The 16,517-nt window shown below is 46.5% G+C and overlaps 1 long non-coding RNA gene across 1 annotated transcript in view; it reads right to left on the bottom strand.

Annotated features, from left to right (window-relative positions):
- Positions 1 to 14,182: 14,182 nt before the first annotated feature.
- LOC113458488 overlaps positions 14,183 to 16,517 on the bottom strand; it is a 6,885-nt gene continuing 4,550 nt past the window's right edge. Inside the window, exon 3 of the long non-coding RNA XR_003378864.1 lies at positions 14,183 to 15,332. This is a non-coding gene — a long non-coding RNA (uncharacterized LOC113458488). The remainder of the gene's footprint in view (positions 15,333 to 16,517) is intronic.

The following is a 16,517-nucleotide window of genomic DNA, read 5'->3' as shown; positions in this document are numbered from 1 at the left end:
TGTCCCGCACCCCCTCCCCCCCCCGTGCCCCTTTTCTGTGCTCCAAAGCGCAAAAGGAGTCATTTCCAGAAAATGAAGACTCAGACCCAGGCAAAGCGTTATTCTCACAGCGGTAGTTTACCATGTTAGCCACGCAGAAGTGTGTACACAAGTGTTCCTTAGGGAGGTTAGGCTGCCCTGATTCAGTTACCTGGCACATGGTGCATGCCTGTAATCCCAGCACTCGGGAGACTGAGGCAGGAGGATGGTGAATTCAAGGCACACTCAGCAGCGTAGTGAGAGCCTGTCTCAAAAAACAGACTGTAGCTGGCCAGCATAGCCATAATCTTAGCCATTTCTAAGGACGGGGTCAGCCAGAACTACATAGTAAAACTCAGGCCAAGTTAGGCTAGATAATAAAATCCAGTCTCAAAAATAATCCATCAATAAATAAGCAATAGCTCGAGGTACTGCAGAGTAGTGACTATGACTTAGAAACTGCGGTGGCTGCGAGACAAAGCAAAGCTACCAGCAGTGTTGGCCACGGTTGCTGGTTCTCCTCTGTCTGCATTAGCACTACCATAGCTTAGCACTGCCGGGCATTCTGGTAACACAAAGACAGTAACCTGCATGGATGTGTTAGAAGCTTGAAGACGAGCAGACTCAGCTTTCTAACTTCTGATGTGATGCTTGCGCACCAGGGGAAGGGACCAGTAACAGGAGACAGAAAACTGTTTTGAGGCAGCTACATTTGTTAGGGCAGAAATGAGATGCTGAAAATGTACAATGTGCAAAATTGGATTTTCTACTGATGTTTGGAATTCGAGGAACTGTTGCTTGTGGATAAAAAGGTATATGAAATGTTTTTCAATGATACATATGTATAAAACATAGTTTGTGTTTTTAGAATGTTAGGTAAATGTTTTTGTACCTGTCTAGCTTCATCCCAAACAAATCTGTACCCAGGAGATTGATTGGTGCCAAAAGCTTGAAAAAGCATTTTGATGGCTCTAGCTGGATTTTCTCAGGTTGTCTTTCTAACTTTCGCATGGCATTCGGCATGGCTTGGATCAGAACCAGGGCTGTTGAAGAAGCCAAGTCCTCTTCATGGTTCTTGAACTCATTTAATTATGAATAAAGGTTTTGTTTGTGTATAATACACCAGCAGCATGCTGGGTTAGTCTTCCCCCAAGTGTTTTATCAGTTCCGGTATTGGAATGCCACCTGATCACTGTGAGTTGGCCCTGCTGTATTGCCAGTGCTCCGAATGGTGACTACCTCGGACATCCCGAGTCAGGGCGAGTCACTTTGTCTCATGTTTCCTAGCCTGTCTGCTTCATTTAATGCTGTTTTAACAGACCTTCAGACATGTTAGATCTTACGGCTCCTTAAATTGGAAAAGTTGCTTCTCACACATTTTTAAGCTGTAGAAACACAGTATGCTAAAAGAAGGGTTTACCTTTGGAGTGATGTTGGTTCCTTACAATTGTTTAGAGGGCCCTTAGAAAAACCAGCAGTTCTGAGCTAGCAAGATGACCTAGAGAGTAAGGCCACTTGCTGCCAAACCTGCCAGCCCCGGTTCAGTCAGTGTGATACAAGGAAGGAACCAACTGCTTATTGCAAGTGGTCCTCTGGCCCCTGCATGCGTGCTCACACATACACACGCACACCACATGAATTAAAATGCAATTAAAAATTTTTTATTGACAGTTCTTTCTGGGTTAGGTGGTGCACACATGTGAGGCCCGCCTGGGCTACAGAATAAGAACTAAAGTTATTGACAGTTCTTGAGTTACCTCCATGATCTGTAAATCCCCTGACTCACCTATAAGCTCACACCTCCTTGAAAAGCCCTGTGTTGCAATTAGTTGAAAACAGAAAAGACTCATCTCACAAACATACATACACAAACGCACCCACGCGTGCACGCGCGCGAGCACATCTCAATACACAGTCTGGTCCTTGGCCTTGAAGGTCTAAGGAAGCCAGCTAAGGTTTGTATCCTAGCTGTTTGTGCTGCTTCCAACCTGTGTGGTCTTGGTTAGACCAGTTCCTTGAGTAGTCTGAGTCAATGTAGGTCATTAGTTAAGATGGAATTTAGACAGCAAAATGACAAAAACCACTCAGCACCTAGTAAGTTCTCTGTTGCTTACGTGAGCAGGGTCCTTTCTCATGTCCATCCACTCAACAGACAAAATTACACAATAGAAACTTGCTGGGGCAGGTAAAGTTGGGAGAGAAATAAGTAGATGTTCTCTATTAAGGACACATTTGTCTGCCAGGTGGTGGTGGGAGACACCTGTAATCCCAGCACTCGGGAGACAGAGGCAGGTGGATCTCTGTGAGTTCGAGGCCAGCCTGGTCTACAAGAGCTAGTTCCAGGACAGGCTCCAAAACCACAGAGAAACCCTGTCTCGAAAAACCAAAGAAGAAAGGAAAGAAACATTTGTCTCACTTGATCAGTTCATTATTCTTGTCACTAAGGTCACAGTGAGTGATGAGCACAGATAATTACAGATACTTTCTCAAAAGGCAGAAAGCCAACAATCACCCACAGAGCACAGCTCCTGGTAAGGCGGGCTTCCTAATGAGACGGGAGGAGCGTGGTCACAGAGTTGGGGTCCTCGGATCCAGCTCTCTCCCTCCAGTGTTTGTTTCCCAGGACTAAGGTTCACCTCCTGTGTCACCTCAGATCCTCTCCGTGCCCCCATACTCAGCAGCTAAGAAAAACGCCTTCATGTGGTAGCCTGCTTGTGTGACCTGCTCTCTTGAAGGCCCAAAGGCCAACCAGGAAAGCCATGCCTTCTGTGGCCACCAAATACAGAAGGAAAGGACGGTGCTGTCTGTGTTGGCTCTTCTGGTCCCTGTGCATATTGCTATTGGGGCAGGGGAGGAGCGTCTGTGAAGCCCAGTCTTGGTTGCCTTAGAGTGTGCCGAGAACGTGTCACACCTGGGCTGGGTTCCATGCATAGTCCCAGCTCCTCTCCAGTTTTATTAAGAAGCTGCTGTGGGCCAGGTGGTGGTGGTTACGCCTTTAATCCTGGCACTCCAGAGGCAGAGATCTCTGTGAGTTCTAAAGTCTAAGGGTGGATGGAGATTCTAAAAGGTTGGCTGGCACCCTGCCCCACCTGTTGTCCACCCAGTCCTTCCAGACCCAAGATGGCTATGAGGAAGACCCAACTGCTGGTGGCAGCGCAGAAGAGGGGAGACTGGGCAGAAGGGAGCAGGAAGGGGGGTGGGGGTGCCAGAGGCCAGAACTGCAGCTGCCTGTCCCAAAGAAGTGTGCCGGGGGTCGTGTCTGTTTCTAACGGCCACTTTCTGTTTGGTGTGGATTTTGAGACAGAATCTCACTATGGTGTGGTTTAGAACTCACTATAATGATCAGGCTAGCTTGAAACTTGGGAATCCTCCTGCCTCTGACCCCCAGGTGCTGGAATTACAGGTGTATCCCACCACACCTGGCTAGTAGCCACATTTTTAAAGAAGAGAAACAAAATTCGTCTTTATAATGTACTTTATTAACCCGGTGTGGATGCCCAAGTTGTTATTCCAAAGTGTGACCAACCTTAAAATTACTGATACATTTTAGATTTTTTTTCCCCCATACAGGTTAAGCGTCCTTAATCCAAAGTGTTTTGAACACTGATGGGAAAGACTTTTGGATTTGAACCATTTAGGATTTGGGGTTACAAATGTTCAATCAAGTGAGATCTATGCACATGTTCCTAGATCTGAACTCCTCTGTAGTCTAAAACACATGTGGTCCCAAATACTTTCCGATGAGGACCGCTCTCAGAAGCCCTGCAAATCTCACAGCAGGGCTCGGGCCACACCAGGCACATTCCCGATGCTCAGTAGTTCTGTGTGGCTGTGTAAGACCAGGGGTTTGCCTTCCCTCCAAAGGACTACAACCTCGAGAACCTCAACTCTCAACCACATCCTCATCACAAACACTCAGGCTCCCCGGGCTGATGGTTTCCTTTTAAGACTGAATCTCAGAAGTATGGTAAATCCTCATGTCTTCTTTTAAGATGAAAGGGCTTCACACAAGAGGGAGACCCAGCATCGTGGAACCAATGAGAGTGACTCTGGACAGGAACTGAGCGGGAATAGAGGCAGCCTGCTGCGTCCGCTTGCGGCAGGAAGAATTGACAAGATGCGTAGAATGGATGTAAGTGGGATGAAGCACTCGGAATGGCTTCTGCAGTCAGGGAGAAGATTCCGTTGGTAACAAGCTTGCTGTGCAAGCACGAAGATCTGAGTTCAAATCCCCAGCTCCTGTGTAAAATCTGGGCATGGCTGCCAGCGCTGGGGACTCAAACAGGAAATCCCTTGATCTTGCTAGCCAGCCAGTCTTGGCAAATCAGGAACTTTAGGTTCAGTGAGAGAACTTGTCTCAAAAAATAAGGTGGAGAGCAATTAAAGAAGACATCCAACCTTGACCTCTGGCCATGTGTGCAAGTGTGTACACACGTGCGCACGCACGCGCGCGCGCACACACACACACACACACACATGAATAACTCTGACCAGGTGTGGCTCAGGCCTGTAATCCAGTACTCAGGAGGCAGAGACAGGAAGCTAAGTTCAGGTCCTCCTTGATGACAAAATGAGTTCCAGTTCCCCCTGACTCAAAGAGACCCTCTCTCAAAAACTTACTTTAATTAAATTGACTTCTAGTTTTCTAACCTGAGCAGCTGGATGCAGAGCCGTTGACTGGGGTAGGAAGGAGAGTGTGGGATGGCAGGGTTGAGTGTGTGAAGACGGAAGACAAGGATCTCTTCTGGTCGATCAATGTCAGTCAGCACCGAAAAGTCTATGACTCATGGCAGTATGGGTGGGGGAAGGAAGGACTTGATATCAAAGAAATAAAATGGAACCCAGACATAGACCTGGTGTGGGAGGTCCTTCTGTCTATGTGTTGCTTTTATTGGTGAATGAATAAAAAAACTGCCCTGGCCTATAGCATGGGAGGAGGAAAGCAGAGTCAGAGAAGCCATGGAGCCTCCAGAGACAGATGCTGGGAATTTTAGCTGGTAAGCCACAGTCACGTGGCGATACACAGATTAATATAAATGTGTTAAATTCATATGTAAGAGTTAGCCAATAAAAAGTTAAGAGTTAATGGGCCAGTCAATGATTTAAATAATACAGTTTCTGTGTGGTTATTTTGATTCTGGGCAATTGGGACGAACAAGTGGCTTCCTCCCAACACAGACCCACCTGAGTTACTTTTTCTTGTTGTCTCTACAACTTAAAGAAAGGGTTTAGGGCTGCAGAGTTGGCTCAGCACTTAAGAGCACTGACTGTTCTTCCAGAGGACCGGGGTTCAATTTCCAGCCCCTACGTGGCAGCTCACAACTCTAACTCCAGATCCAGGGGACCCAATGCTCTCTTCTGGCCTCTGAAGCCACTAAGTGTGTATGTAGTGCACAGACTAAACATGCTGGCAAAACCCTGTACACAAGAGATAAAAATAATTTTTTAAGGAAGGAAAAGTTTGTTTTAGCTCTTGGCGTGAGGTCTCTCTCAGTGGTCCATCATGATGGGGAGGATGCAGCTACATAATAAAGAAAACCTGGCCTCAAGCAAATGAACAACTTCAGGACTTTTTGACCCATGGTACTGGGATGACTAGACAGGAAAGAAACATCTAAACACAGACCAGAAGCCCGTAACAACAAGTCACTCAAAAGGGACCTCAAAATGCATCACAGACCTAAGTATAAAGTACAAGACTATAGAGTTGGAGGGTGTGGGGATAGCATTGCAGACAAACACCAAAGGCATGATCCTTCGAGAAAGAATCGGCAGCTGGTGTGACGCTGAAAGTCAGACGCTGTCGAGAATGTAAGATGACTACAGACAGGAAGACAACATTCGTGAAGGGTGTCTTGTGAGGATCGCATCTTCTCAACTCCAGTGTGTGTGTTTGTCCAAATTCCAAGGCTGGCTCAGAACCCCAGGCACCTGCATTCATTAACCCTTTAGTTACTAGATGGTGGGAGGATGTGGATCATATTTCATCTGGGATAATGATTCCTGGGCCCATGAGCTGCCCAGAGAAGAGCTGTGGTGACTGTAGCTCCCTTCACCCCTCTCTCTGACTCGGGGTCAAGGTGACCTTTGAGTTCTCTGGTGTTGTGCTCCAAATCAGAGTAACGTTTAGGGTCACTCCCTTTCTAAAGGAGATACTGTCACTGTTTAGTACAATCCAGCCAGTCTAGCTGCTGTCATCCACAATACAGACTGCGTGTGCACAGACGGGTCCCGAGTGAGCACGTGTGAGCTGCCGTAGCTTTCCCTTTCAACCCTTTGAAATGCCCGGAGCGCGCCACCAAGAGAGACCACCTCTTGAGCTTCGGAGGCTCTTGCCCACGTGGATTAATGGAACCCTATTTACTAATGTCTCTCTTGCGGCTCTGCGCACCCTCGCTTTAAAATTCAAGGTTTTCTTGACCTCCGCTCTCCCTCTCCTCTCAACACAGGATGACAGCAAGCTTACTTACTTTGGTCAGAAGTTGTGGGTTAGTGATTTCCACCATTTGGCTTGCTGTATCTGTCATTTGGGGATGACTTCCAGGAACTTTAGAACCTTATTCCTTTTCCTTTTTTTTTAAACCTGAAAATGGATTTAATGAAGGATTTTATCTCTAAGATATGGACCTGGCCAAACGGATGTCCAAGGAAAGGATCTGCTTTGTCTTTAACTCCTCTAAAGCTGAATAGGATTGTTTTTTTTTTTTTGTTTTGTTTTGTTTTTTGGATTTTCGAGACGGTTTCTCTGTGGCTTTGGAGCCTGTCCTGGAACTAGCTCTGTAGACCAGGCTGGTCTCGAACTCACAGAGATCCGCCTGCCTCTGCCTCCCAAGTGCTGGGATTAAAAGCGTGTGCCACCACCGCCCGGCCTGAATACGATTGTTAATCCCACCGGGACAAGAATAAAAACATTACAATTTTTTTTAACCAAATTTGAATAAAACAATAGATACTGGCCAGGTTCATACCCGGGATTCCAAGAGAGTGCCTGGTGTTTACAAAGGGAAACTTTGTCCCGCCTTTGTCTGATCGGGCACAGACATACATCCTGACATAGTTCTGGCCTATGTACCCCCGCCTCCATGTGATCAAACGCTTCCTGTGCAGTTGGGGCTCCCATCCTTGTTTACAGAAGTGAAAACCCGTGGCTTGTTCTCTCACATGAACAACAGCCCCCAGCGTTCCAGGAAGTTATCTGTCCTTATAGATCTCCTAAGCACGGTAATTTAAACTCAAAACCTAACTTTAGCCCTCACAGGGTATGTGCCGGGACTGAGCGGCTCCAGCTTTGGGACCAGTGCCTCGCTTTGCAGGAGCTAATGCCTCTGGGGACTTTGCTAGGAACGACCTCACACACACACGCGCACACCACCCCTTTCCTTTGCTCACAACATCTCAGTCAGTGAGTGAGCACCCCCAGCTCGTCTCAAGGTATTCTGATAGCCCCCTCCTTGTCAATGGCAGCTGCTGAGTGGGCTCCAGCCTGAGACACACATGTGAGGTCTGGAGAGGGGGCTTGGCAGAACTTTGGAGGAGATTCTCTTCCCCATTAGAGATACTCCCCTCTCCTCCTTCTGTGAGGACCTGAATCCCAGAACTATCTGGACACCCTGTCTTTTCTTTCATTTGAAAACAGGTAGACGGAGCTAGGGATGTAGTTCAGTAAGTACTAGGGCGACTTGGACAGAGTCCCCTGAACTGAAGAAAGAGAAAGTGAGGGAGGAGGGGGTGGGCTGTCTGGAGGTCCGCAAAGGGAGGGCAGGCTAAGGGCAGAGAGCCTGTCCCCGGGCGTGAGTAACAAACTAGCTGCCTCTCCACAGACTTCTTGTTTTAGGTAAGGGTTAACGCACCCTCATTACACTGTCGTCTGCAGATGGGAGCCTCCACGCACTCCTGACTCCCCAAAACTCCCAGCCCCCAAGGATTTCCAGCTACCACTCTGCATCCTGACTCCCAGTCCACCACTTGGGTGGTCAAGCCATGGTTCCTTAACAACCTGTTCAATGTGTTGACTAGCCCAGAGCGCTGTTGAAGGGAGGTGTTTTCATCTTCCCATTTGTTCAGACATATTGGCTATACGGAATGACAAGTAAATACTGTTTAGTGACCAACAGAAGAGAGAACACTAGTATTCCTCTGGAGCCAGTGTAGAGCTCTCATCTTGTGTATATGTGTGGGTGGGTGTGTACATTTTAACTTTCTAGGTTAGAATTTGAGTTCCTAATTGGGTCAGCCTTTGGGAAGTACTGGAAAACCACCAGTAATAACCTCTCCTAGTGCCCTAGGGCGGGCTTTTCCCTAATTGTTGTAAACCACGCCATATTGTCAAAATTCAGAGCTTCAACTCATCTTTAAGATGGGGCATTAGTTACTTTATTGTCTGTAGTTTTAGCAGTCACTCACTTTACACTTAGAGGCTTAAATTTGTTCTATGGTTAATATATTTTTAATTTTTAGGCAATGATTTCCATGATGGCATTGTCATACACACACAATTTTACTATTTGCCCTCCCCACTCCCTTCTTTTCTCACTGGTCCCCGTCTTCCTCCCACACAACCTCCCCCTTCTGTTTATGTCACATACACATTATTTCCATTCCCTCCCCTCTCTTGTTCCCCTCTCTCCTTCCCGCCCATCTTTTCTTCCTTCTCAACGTTGTGTTTCTGTTTTCACCACACAAGCATTCACACATGTGCCCAGATGTGTGTGTCCTTAACTTAATGAGTTGGGTTAGGGAGAAAAGGGGCCAATAGAATACTGGTCGTATTAGAACAAAATTGTATGTGTGCTGTGTGCATTTAAATGTGGGTGCAGCAAATGAGAAATAAAAATAAGGTGCTTTGTCTTTCTGAACGTGGCTTGTTTTGCTTAGCGTAATGATATACGGTTCCAGCTACTTCCCTGCTTACGTCACAATTTCCTTCTTTTTTGCAACTGAATAAATTTCATCTGTGGATAACTGACTATTGAAGGCACAGCAGTGAGTGTGCTGTGCGCGGATCTCTGTGCCGTGCTCTCTTAGAATCCTCGGGATGTTTAAATCGGGGGATATTTAATAGTATTACCAGTTTTTCTTTTTTTTACCCCTTTTGTGTCTTCTCACTGTGTCCCTGTCAACGTGTCAGCACAGACAAAGTTGGTGACCGCTAGGTCAGTTTAACAGATGACCAGTCTCTGGAGATTTAGAGAATCAACCACCAAACGTCTGGCCTCGAGCTACCAGAACAATTAAGGTGATTAGGGAAGAAAACAGCTTTAGGGGAGCCCTGATGCATTGTAATAAGCAAAACAGTCGCACTAGCATTCACCCAGACGCTAGAATAAACCGTGCAACAAGTCTAAAGGATACACAATTTTCCTTCCTTCGCAAGGGTCTTGGTTTTTAATGTATTTGGGACAGGTTTAGTTTGGGGAGTCGGCATGCCTTACTTGCTTAGTAAGATGGTCTGGGAGTGGAGAGAGAGAAAGGTATACTGGTCAAGTTAGGACCAAAGCATTTTCTGTCAATTTGTCAGAGAACTGTGGGCTGAGGAGCGTTGTGTTGTGGGTTATTGAACTTACTTTCAAATTCCATGTAGAGCACAGACTACAGCAAGTGAACTGAATAATTCATCTCCTGCATCGCCAGAATGAAAGCTGGAAGTATGAAAGCTGTCCCTTAAATTTAGTAAACATGAGCCTAGACCCAGCAGGAAAGACCACCGCCGTTTCAGCCAGAATCTCTCGCACGCGTGCTCTCTCTCTTCTCTGAGACACAGTCTCAGATTCTGTGCAACTCTTTTATCTTTATGTTTGTCCCCATAATGAACTAGAAGCCTGAGTGTAGCAATAGCTTTTGATGAGTTCAGTGTATCTCTCCAATGTGAGTGTGGGGGTTTGAATGATAATGGCCCCATAGGTTCTTGGGAAGTGCCATTATTAAGAGGTGTGACCTAGTTAGAGTGGGTGTAGGCTTGTTGGAAGAAGCATGTCACTGGGGGTGGGCTTTGTGGTTTCAGACGCTCAAGCCAGGCCCAGTGTCACTCTTTCCCTGCTGCCTGAGGATCCAGATGGAGATCTCTCAACTGCTTCTCCAGCACCACATCTGCCTGTGTGCGAGCCATGCTTCCCGACACGACAATAATGGACTAAACCTCTGAAATGTAAGCCAGCCTCAGTCTAAAGTTTTATTTATAAGAGTCGCCCTGGTCAGCCTATGGAATGGGAAAAGTTCTTTGCCAACCCCACATCAGACATAGGGATGATCTCCAAAATATATGAAGAACTCAAAAAACTAGACATCAAACTCCCAAACAATCCAATTAAAAAGTGGGGTACAGATTTAAACAGAATTCTCAACAGAAGAATCTTAAATGGCAGAGAAATGATTAAAGAATTGTTCAACATCCTTCTCTATTAGGGAAATGAAAATCAAAATGACTCTGAGATACCATCTTACACCTGTCAGAATGGCTAAGATCAAAATGTTAACAACAGCCTATGTTGGAGAGGATGTGGAGTAAGGGGAACTCTTCTCCACTGCTGGTGGGAGTGCAAACTTGTACAGCCATTTTGGAAATCAGTATGGTGGCTTCTCAGTGTACCTCAAGAACCAGCTATACCAAACTTGGGCATATACCTAAAGGATGCTCAATCATACCGTAAGGACACGTGCTCTAGTATGTTCATAGAAGCATTACTCCTATCTGGAAACAACCTAGATGCCCCTCAACTCAAGAATGGATAAAGAAAATATGGTACATTTACACAATGGAGTATTACTCAGTGTTTAAAAAAAAAAAAAAAACAATGACATCATGAAATTTGCAGGCAAATGGATGGACCTAGAAAAAAATCATCCTGAGTGAGGTAACCCAGACCCAGAAAGACAAACACAGTGTGTACTCACTCATGAGTGGATATTAGACATAAAGCTAAGGATAACCAGGCTACAATCCACAGTCCCAGAGAAGCTAGGGAACAAGGAGGACCCCAAGAGGCACATACAGATGTCCCTAGGAAGGGGAAATAGATGAGATCTCCTGGGTAAACTGGGGGGAGGGGGGTTGTGGAAACTTTTCCCATAGGCTCATGTATTGAACAGTCCCCACTATTGTAGTTGTTCCCTTCCCCTTTGGGGGCCCACCACCCAGCTCCCTGATAAATACACTTGAGACTTACTCTTCGGTATGAATGCCCGGCCTTAGCTTGTCTTGTTTCTTGCCAGCTTTTCTAACTTAAATTATCCTGTTTCTCTTTAACTGTGTTTTTGTCTCTGGACTTTCTACCTTTCTTTAGTCTGTATGTCTTCCAGCCACGAAAGGTCTAGCTAGAACACCCCAGGCACAAGATTAGTATTAGAAGAAAGGCAGGCTTGAGGCCTCTGACATCAGCCTTGGCAGTCGGCTAACTCTGAACACTATTAATACATAAATAAAAATAAATAAATCAAACAGAAGAATCTTCCTCCTTCTATACCTTCCCAGAAGGCCTCCCTGCTGGCTGTTTATTTCTGGTTCTTCTGCATTGCAGACATTTTCTCCATAAATATAAGCACATATGTATGCATATTGTTATAGAAAACTATTTTAATCAGAAATAAGATTATGCTCCCCAGCATGGTCTGAAACTTCTTATTTTATGAGTGTTCTTCTTGTGCTCACATCTGGACCTACTTCTGAGCTTTTTGATGGCTGAGTGGTATTTCCCTTCATGCCTGCCCCATCAAAAGACAAGAATGAACCAACTGCAAGGGCTCTTGGCTGATTGCACAACCTCATAAATCTATAGAAAATAAGACAGCACTATGTACTATTTGCTACCATTTGTTTTCTTAGCAAGCCCCATGTTCTACACGTTGAGATGTCTAACTGATTATCTCCCAAAAGGCTGAAGGGAATGTCTTGAAACTTTTCTTCCTCGTACAGTCACGGCAAGGAGAAAGCGTGAGGAACAGAACTGCTCAGACAAGGGGTTTGTGCATGCAACGTCACGCTAAGGGTCCTCAGGTTGTCTGGAAAGATTCTGCCAGCTTACATCCCACCCACTGTGAGTTACCTGGGTCCCCCTAGCTCCCACTGCTGAACACTAACAAACTTTTTAGACTTCGTCCTTCTGCGACAGTTTTTTTTTTTTTTTTTGTGGTTGAGAAGAAGGTTTTTATTTTTATTTTTTTATTTTTAATTAATTAATTTATTTATTAAGGATTTCTGCCTCCTCCCCGCCACCGCCTCCCATTTCCCTCCCCCTCCCCCGATCAAGTCCCTCTCCCTCATCAGCTCGAAGAGTAATCAGGGTTCCCTGACCTGTGGGAAGTCCAAGGACCGCCCACCTCCATCCAGGTCTAGTAAGGTGAGCATCCAAACTGCCTAGGCTCCCCCAAAGCCAGTACGTGCAGTAGGATCAAAAACCCATTGCCATTGTTCTTGAGATCTCAGTAGTCCTCATTGTCCGCTATGTTCAGCAAGTCCGGTTTTATCCCATGCTTTTTCAGAGCCAGGCCAGCTGGCCTTAGTGGGTTCCCGATAGAACATCCCCATTGTCTCAGTGTGTGGGTGTACCCCTCGCGGTCCTGAGTTCCTTGCTCGTGCTCCCTCTCCTTCTGCTCCTGATTTGGACCTTGAGATTTCTGTCCGGTGTTCCAATGTGGGTCTCTGTCTCTGTCTCCTTTCATCGCCTGATGAAGGTTAATATTCAGGAGGATGACTATATGTTTGTCTTTGGATTTACCTTCTTATTTAGCTTCTCTAGGATCGCGAATTATAAACTCAATGTCCTTTATTTATGGCTAGAAACCAAATATGAGTGAGTACATCCCATGTTCCTCTTTTTGGGTCTGGCTTTCTGCGACAGTTTTAGTTATTCAATCTCCCTACATTTTAGTCTGCACCTTCCCTAACTATTGATGAGATTGACTGTGCTTTGTGCGTATTTACTTTTTATTCGGCTGCTCTTCCTTCAAGATGTTTATTCGTGCACTTTGATTTCCCCTTTGGTTTAAACAAGCTTCCCCAAGGCATTGACTGAGACTCAGGCAGAATGAACGTTTTGTGGGCATGCTGATGCAGCCAGTGTTTCCACAGGCTCGACTTCGGCTTCCTTGACAAAAGCCAAGTGGAAACCGAGAAAGGACGTGGAGAGCCACTAATTTTCTCTGGTCAATTGAGGAGCTTTTGTTTGTTTGTTTATTCTTTCCTTTCAACCAAATAGAAATCATCTATTTCTCCAGCATGGAAACCAACTCCTCAAGAACTGAAACTTCTGATTCTATCATTTAATCCAATCTAATAATCACCCTGACTTTCTGTGGTAATTAGCGATCGGTGATGACAGATTGCAGACTGGTAAGACACTTTTTAATTTTAGTTAATTTTTAAGTCTAGATGACTTTACAAGAGTAGAAAGAAAGAAAAAGAAAGAAAAGACTCTTTATCTAGCATTCCAAAGATCCGAATCTGTTTTGTTGTACCTTTGTATATATATGGGGTGCGTGTGTGTGTGTGTGTGTGTGTGTGTGTGTGTGTGTGTGTGATGTGTTGTTCTGAAGGGGGACACCAGCTACACAACTCAGAAGCAGAGTGTGTAGGTGGGGTGAATTGATGTGTACCGCACAAGGAGGAGGAGTCGGACTCCGCGTGAGGTCTCTGCAGAAGCAGTCTTGGGTTGCAGTCATCAGGGCCTCCAGAGGAGGAAGCTCACACTGGGTCAATCTTTGTAGACACTAGGATTTGAACCAGAGGAAGGCTTTGCCATTCCTCTGACCCTTGCCCGGGGAAGACTTTGCCATTCCCATGCATCTGAGGCGTTAGTCTTTGCCATGGCTGGGCTCATATCAACAACATACATTGCCTTAGGACGTCCTCCACCTCCCGCAGCCGAGCTCATGTGATCTTCCCTCGTCCGATTCCCAAGCAGTGGGACTACAGTGTTGTACCGCCGTGTTGGGCTTCAAGATAGACCCTGGATTTTCCTATGAGTTTCACAGTTTTACAAAGACCATTAGGCCGGGCGGCGGTGGTGCACACCTTTAATCCCAGCACTTGGGAAGCAGAGGCAGGCCTCTCTGTGAGTCTGAGGCCAGCCTGGTCTACAAGAACTAATTCTAGGTCTGGCTCCAGAGAAACCCTGTCTTGAAAAACAAAAAACAAAACAAAATTACAAAGACCATTGGGATGAACTCAAGGTTTGATTTCTGCTCAAAGGAGAGTACCCTACGAAGGGTCTTGCCTTTCTTCGGGCTCCTTTTCCTTCTAAAATAACCTCTGGAAAGCTTCGTAAATAAGCCTCTTGTTTTCCCTCTGTACAGCCTCCTCCCCCACCCCCTCTTAGAACTCTGTAACAATCAGGACATAATTATCCACATGCTGGTTGGCTTCACATATTTCTCTTTATTCATTTTCATCTTTTCTTCCCTTTTAAGTTAAAACGCTCCTACAGATTAGGTTTTGCATTAATTATATCATGTGGCGTAACAAATTACCCCCCAAATTTAGCATCTTAAAACAACATCATCTAGCAGATTCTCTGAGCCAGAAGCTCCAGCATGGCTGTGCTGTGGCCATGGACGGGCTTGACTGAGCAGCAGGCTCTCCCTTCTGGGGTGGGGGTGGAGTCATCCTTCCAGAAGCAAATTGAGACTCTGGCGCTGGTGCTGTCCCGGGAGTCATTCAGAAAGTCCCATGCTCAGCTCATCTTGACCTCCATTGAGAGAGCCCAAGAACGAACAGAGCAAAAGTGATGGATGCTGTCTCTCATGCAGGCTTCAAAGTCCACAGAGGCATGAGCAGTAACACACAGGACTGATGAGGCCATCATAGAGCATCGTCAATTCAGCACAGGGACCCTGCCTTTCCCACGTTCTTCTTGCCAGTCAGGTTGGCGTGATTGTCGTCACTTAGAGAAACGCGATGATGCACACCCGTGCTCTCCCCACAACCCCGGAGGCTGTGACTGCGAGAGAAGCAAGGTCAGCCCATTGTCGGCAGTAAAGGACTTTCTCAAAGAAAAGAAAAAGCAGCCATTTATGTGGAACGATTGTGATGAGCCTAGAAGCTGATGGTTTGCTTCATGAGAGCACAGGGTCTCGAGCCGTGTTACTGTCGGGCAAAGTGGAGTTTTGCATGTGAGTTCATTGACTCTGTCGTGGAGAGGAGTCCTCTGGATCACCCCTGGTTGTTAGGATGTCAGAGCTGGGATTGGGGTCACGAAACGACAAAGTCCTCCACAGGCCCGAGGGGTTTCCACCATGGAAGTTGCGACACTAGAAATCAAGGCTTTTAAGCCCGGATTTAATTCTCAAGTTGGTCATTAATCATCTGCCAGCACTCCAGTGATCTACCGAATGGAATATTTTAAAATGTTAAATTTCTGAGAAATCCTGCAAGAAAGAAGTCTGTCTGACTTTGTAATAAGCATTTCCCACACATAGGACACGAGTGTAAATCTCAGCCTAGGGACTGAAATCTACAAGAAATTAATTTTTGATTTGGAGTCCTTTTCTTCCAATTGAGGGGGGAAAGTACCTTAAGTTCCTTCTTTAATGGAATTCTCTCATGTACCCCAGGGATACCTCAACTTCTGGGATACTCAGGTAGTCTCACTTTGGGCACAATAGTCACTGCTCAGATGCCCCCAAATCCCTGTACATGATTCTGCCAAGTATGAGACCCAGGCTCGTCTCTTAGGATTTACTCAAAACAAAGGGATCCTCTGGCTTTGGGGTGGAATAGTGCCCTCTCCAGACCCCAGCCTTGCTGCTTCCTGTTCCTTCATCTCCTCTAACTCCCAAGTCTAAGGACTTGCTGACCGTATCACCATCCCCCTGGCCAGCCTGAGAGGCGCTGCTGAGCCACCCCAGACACTGTCCCTTCACTTCTGCCCCCCCCTCTTCTTCTTGACCCTCCCTCGTCTTTCCTTCTCCCCCTCCTCTTTCTGACCCTCCCTCCTTTTCCCTTCTCCCCCTCCTCTTTTTCTTTCTTCTTCTGAGAGGTGAAGACATCTGAATCCTGCTGAGAACTTGGGTCATTTTGTCTCCTGCCACCGCAGAGGTCTTCCTTAGCACTCTGCTTCGTCTGCTTACATGGAAGAAAGTTCAGAGATGGAGAGGTGGCATAGAGGGGTCACATCTGGAAACATCTGTCACCCCTCATACCAAGGTAATGGGTTTGTGGGCCATAGCCTGGAAATTCTGCAAATGGCTTCTCAGTGGCCTATTAAGGAGCCAGGTGGATACCAAGAGGGTGGCCCTACAGCCTATAGTCGGTGACAGAAAGAAGAGCAATGGGAGGCCCTTTCATCTGTGGTTTCCATCTGCCCTGCTGGAGGATGGGCGCGAAAGGCCTGGGCACAGCAGCTGGGAACCTCTGGGCTTGTGGGAGGAGATGCTGCTATTCTCCGTGGCTTTTGAACACCTTTTAAATGAGATTGCATGGCCCCCCAGCCATTGCACGGCCCCCCAGCCATTGCACGGCCGCCCAGCCATTGCATGGCCCCCCAGCCATTGCACGCCCCCCCCAGCCA

The sequence above is a fragment of the Microtus ochrogaster genome, chromosome 4 (genome assembly GCF_000317375.1).
Source record: "Microtus ochrogaster isolate Prairie Vole_2 chromosome 4, MicOch1.0, whole genome shotgun sequence".
In the NCBI taxonomy this organism is placed as follows: domain Eukaryota; kingdom Metazoa; phylum Chordata; class Mammalia; order Rodentia; family Cricetidae; genus Microtus; species Microtus ochrogaster.
The sequence above is the reverse complement of the archived record's forward strand: the minus strand, read 5'-3'. Positions and strand labels throughout refer to the sequence as shown.